This window comes from Rattus norvegicus, chromosome 11 (assembly GCF_021556685.1).
Source record: "Rattus norvegicus strain SHRSP/BbbUtx chromosome 11, alternate assembly SHRSP_T2T, whole genome shotgun sequence".
Lineage (NCBI taxonomy): Eukaryota > Metazoa > Chordata > Mammalia > Rodentia > Muridae > Rattus > Rattus norvegicus.
In genome coordinates this window covers 81,757,326-81,762,758 of record NC_141544.1, presented here as the reverse complement: position 1 = coordinate 81,762,758, position 5,433 = coordinate 81,757,326, and positions in this window count along the sequence as shown.

The window sequence follows — 5,433 nt, the reverse complement described above, 5'->3', positions numbered from 1 at the left end:
CCTCTCCTCACTACCCTCTCCTACTTCCTCAATCCAGGGAGGAGGGGCAGCCGACTGCCCAGGCGTGACTGGGTAGGTTCCAGGATAGAGCCAGGTGACCACAAATGTCCAGGCTGACTGCAGGCTCATGGTCCCATTCCCTACCCTGACTCCCTTGCCTGGCAGGCAGCCTTGTCTCTCTGATGTGAAGACACAGCATCAATTCCATTCTGAAATCCTCCCCTGCCACTGAGAAGGGCATGAGAGAGACGGTGTTTACCCCACTCACCCATGCCTGGGGTCCGGGCTTCATGGGAAGACCTGAGTTTCTCTGCTGAGCCAAGATTTTATCAATTCTAGGGACCGAGGGCAAATAAGAGAACATTTCTGAGCCTTAACTTCTTGATCTGTAAAATGGACACCCTGACTCAGGATGCCACCAAAGTTCTTACACAGTGTCTCCTGTACGTTGCTGGTACTCAGAGAGAATGCATCCATCTCAGTAGCTCAAGATATAAGTGGGAGCCCTCAGCCAGGTGATGTGTTTCTGAGGTCTCAAGTGGACAGTGTCTCAGTGTGGGGGCAGGACTCTAACCTCTAATACCTTTCTATTTTCAACATCCTGGGATTTTGCAGCCAAGTCAAAGGCAGGATCAGGTCCCCAGCCAGGCTTGAGGACCCAGGATGTGGAAGATGGCATGATGCTCTGAGTCCAAGAGCCAGCAGAAGGAGATGACTTAGGGACACTTGGAAGATTAGTTCCTGAGGCACAGATGATGTTATGGACTGTATTTTCTGTGCGCCTCCCCCAAAACAGAGAGGACTCTTACCCCTCAAAGACCAAGGCCAACTGCCCTTAGGGCAACACCCGGTGGCCAGACAAGGTTCCGTGGGCATTTTAAGTGCTTTTGGATGAAAGCAGCACTGGGTTGGAGCAGACATGTTGGATCTGTGACATAGAGTCACCAAACTGAGAACCGGAAGGAAGTGTAAAACTGAATCAATAGCTCTGTCCTGTTTCCAGCTCTGTCCTTAATGGTGGGCAAGATGCTGTGTGGTCTTAGACAAGTAGTCTGCCCTCTCTGGGCTTCAGTCAGGAAGAGTGCTGGGGGTTTGTTGGCCCAGCAGGCTGAGACTGGTTGCTGGTTATGTGACAGTGTCGTCTAGAACTTCACTGAGCACTGAGATGACAGACTGTCCTGCCTGGAAGGAAGAGCTACCATCATGGAGTATGTCAGCCTCTTCAGAAGGGGCCAATGGGGTTTGTGTGAAGTAACTGTCATTTGGAGTTGAAGGTCTTGGGGAAGCAGTCTCAGGAACACAGCCCACTAAGCTTCTGCCATTCTCCCGCTCAAACCCAGCCCTCTAAGCAGGTGGAAAGAGGAGGGGCTGCTGTAGGGGCCTGCATTTTGGGAGACCTTGCCGTATAGCCATGTCCCCGCGTGAAACTTGCCCTTTAAGGAGTTGAAGGGAACAGTGAAGGAGGACAGGTCCTGTGGGCTGTCTTCCACCCTCTCCTGCAGCGCCCCTGCCAGGTCAGGGGTTTCCTCATTCCAGGGGCAGGCAGGTCCCTACCTCTGAGCTTACTCTACTGACCAGTGTTCAGGTGCCCTTTTCACCCCAACAAGGAATTCCCCCGCTGCATTTCCTCTTCCTCCTCCACCTCCTTCCTTTTTCTTCTTCTCCCTCTCCCTGCAACCCCCTCACTGAATCCCCAAGTCCCACCTTCCTCCCTTCATTGCCCAATCATAGGCTCTAGCCTTTTATGGGCCAGTTATATTGGGGAGAGGGTTCACATAGCATCACTTGGTGTACACGAAGATCTGCTCGTCAAGGACAACCACATCTTGAGAAACCAGCATTTAACATTAGGATACAAGTAGCAGCAGACCAACCCCCTCCATGTTTCTTCTTTCTTCAGGGTTCTTTCCAAGTCTTGCTGATGGCCAGAGGCTCTGAAGGGCCATCCCAAACTGCACTAGAAAGTCCTTGGACCATTTCTTCACAGCCCAGCTCAGCTCCCACCCTGAATTAGCACAAGGCACGGGTCTCACTACACAAACAAGCGCATGCTTCTATGTGTCCGACATTGGTCTCAGCTCGAGATAATACATCATGGAGGAGAACAGAGCTAAGTCCCTAAGAGAGGGCGGACAGTGAACATGGGAATAGGAATTTGTGAGTGACCGAGAAAGAAAGACAAGAGACGTGGTGAGAGCTGGGGGGTATGTGAGGAGCGGTGCAAGTTGCAGTACTAAATAGCAAGGGAGGAGGTTGTAGGAACAGCTAGAGAGAGGTCAGAAGCTTAAAGCAGGACGGTTTTATGTAGTGAGAATTCTGGAATCTTGGTATCCTTTAAGAAACACAGAAATGTTATAAGACTATGGCTTTGTTTTAATCCCAGGTGTGGGATATGGGGCAGCTTCAGATTGTCCACAGCAGCTGACTATGATTTGCCTCGTGCTCTGGCAGGGGCGTGATTTTGCCAGCTGCAGACAGTTTCTGCGATTATGTGACGTTCGGAATTCTGGGCTCATGTAAATGCTACGGCCGTGAGGGGAAGGTCGGGCTATTGTTCGTAGTTGTTTGAAGTTTATTAAGTGGTGGTGCACAAAGAAGAAACAAGAAGAAAGTAGATATCCTGACAGAAAGGATCCTAGAGTCATCAGCATCAGTTAGGCTCAGCCCCCCCACTCTCCGTCCCCTACAAAACCAGCATATGTGGTAGGGGTGACTCTGACTTGGGACAAGGCCTTAGCAAAAATGTCCTAGAAATGCAGTCATCTGTGTCCTAGACGAGGGGCAGATCCTAGTTACACAGATGACTTGTTTTGGGTTTCTTATCTCCACCGTCTCCTTTTACCATCTTGGGTCCAGGAGCTGGGGCTTGTGTGTCACCTGAGGAGGGGGACAAACTTTATCTATAGGTGCACTTGTATGTGTGTGCTCAGTATAAATAGCTCACCGGATAGTGATCGCAATGTTTATATACCAAACTTACCAACGGGCATGGGGCTTTCAACGGCAATGGGAGAGTGGGAAAGGAGCTACAAGCTTTGTTAGGCTCACAGGAGGGACAGTCTGTCTCCAAAGCAGAGTAGCTGGGAATTGTGCCAACCCTGCATCGTGAAGGGGATCTGTTTTAACCAGATAAATTAGGATATGATATTGCCTGGCCCCCAATATTTTCACTTAAACTTTATGTAGGCTAGGGAGATGGCTCAGTTGTTAGAGCACTGCCTCCGAGGTGTGGGCTTGAGTCTGATCCCCCTAAACCCACAGAAAAATGTTAGGTGTGGTGGTGGTGCGCGGTCGCTGTCCCAGAGCTGAGGAGGCAAAGACAGGAGGATCCTCGGGACTCGCTGACCAGATAGCCTAGGTGGTGAGCTCCAGGCGTAGGAGAGATCCTGTCTCAAAGGAAGCAGACAGTGTCCCTGAGGATGCCCTCTAAGATTGTCCTCTGGCCTTCAAATGAATGTGCGTACATGTGCATATGCAGCTATACTCTCTCTGTCTCTCTGTCTCTCTCTGTCTCTCTCTCTCTGTCTCTCTCTGTCTCTCTCTCTCTGTCTCTCTCTGTCTCTCTCTCTCACACACACACACCAAAACAAAACAAAAACAAACATCTTCATGCCACCTGTCAAGGTTCTGAGAGGAGTCCACCAGTTCTGCATGTTGTGTAAGCACAGACGGTGTGCAAGGAACGTCTTGGAAGCTGACATATGAGGATTGCAGGTTCAGGATTAGGCAAGATTAGAATGAGTTAAATGCCTGCCTGGGCAACTTAGTAAGACCCGGTCTTGAAGTAAAAGTTGAAAACAGAATTGGAGATTACAGGTCAGTGGTAGAGAGTGTGCCTCTGTGAGACCTTAGGTTCCACCACCAACAAAATAATAAACAGGCTGCCATGCGTGTCCCCTCACTCTGTCACCACAGACAAGCTCTGGACTATGTAAATGGCATCGTGCATACACTTGTCAGTATCCGGCTTCTTCCCTGCTTAGCATTATGTCTGTGAAGTTCCCCAAATAGCAATGCTTTCTCCTTTCGTGGCCGGTGGTTTTCCATTGTAATAACCAGCCACAACTTCTCTGTTCATTCTCTTAATGACGGACGTGTGGGTTGATCCCAGTTTTCCTCTGGTCTTCATAAAGTTGCTTCTCACTCTGTTGCATATGTTTTCAATATATATTTCCGGGACTCTGTACGCCGACTTGTAACCCATGGGAAAGGAGGCAGGCATACTGATCTGTTACCAGATAGATGCCTTTCAGACACATTCCCCCAAGGCCTCTTAGAAGATAACACAGGTGAAGCAACCAGCCAGCCGTAGTAGCTAGAGCTGACAGGAGGGGCAGGGCTTTGTGCCGGCTCTCCCTCCGTTCCTGTTTCATTTGCCTTACCCTAATCCCATCGGGGTTATGTTCCTAAATAAATTACTTAGAGAAATTAAGCCAACGTAAAACCATTACCTAAGAGCTGGGCTCTGTGCCAACAGGGATTCTTGCTGTAATCAGTTGCCCAGAGGCCAGTGTTCACAGCAAAGGCTCAGAGCAAGGCGTGGGTGAGGAGAACGGGCGATTCTGTTCAGCTGCAACCAAGAGTGGGTGATTAACAGGGGATCAGGCTGGAGTCGTGCACAGGATAGAGCCAGTGCTTTCATGTTTATAGTATAGAGAACGGAAAGTCACTGATGGGACACTGAACACGGAGCTGGCCACACACCAGAGCTTCGGTGAGGCAGTCTGGCCAGAAGCCAGTCAGAGACCAGCACCAGGAAAGAGCCACTGACCCAAGACTGTAGTCACAAGACTATAATAAGACGGACAATGTGGCCAAAGCATTAGAAGAAGGATATCAGCAGAAGGAAGTAAAAGATGGCCCTGTGGCTAAGATCCAGGAGGTCAAGTGCAGGGGGAGGGGAGGAAGGTGAATTACTTCACTAAAGATTTTTGTTTTCTTTTTTTTGGAGCTGGGGACCGAACCCAGGGCCTTGCACTTGCTAGGCAAGCGCTCTACCACTGAGCTAAATCCCCAACCCCTTCACTAAAGATTTTTGTTTTGGCTTCTTATTTTCTGCTTTTTTAAAAAACAAAAGAAAACAAAACAACAAAAACCTCCAGGGTCTCACAGCCCAGGCTGGCCTTGAACTAACTATACAGTTAAGACGACCTTGAATGTCTGATCTACCTACTTCCACCTCCTCCATCTCCTTAGTACTAGGATAATGAGCAGGTGCCCCCATACCTGATTTCTGGGGTGCTCTGCGTTGCCTCCAGGGTTTCACATGCTTGGCAAACACTATCAACTAAGCTACACCCCCAACTCCCCAATTTTCTATTTTCAAGTCATTGTTATATTATAATAAATATATCATAATTATATGTGTGTGTGTGTGTGTGTGTGTGTGTGTGTAATCATCACAACACAATGAGCAATATTGTGAGCCAAGTG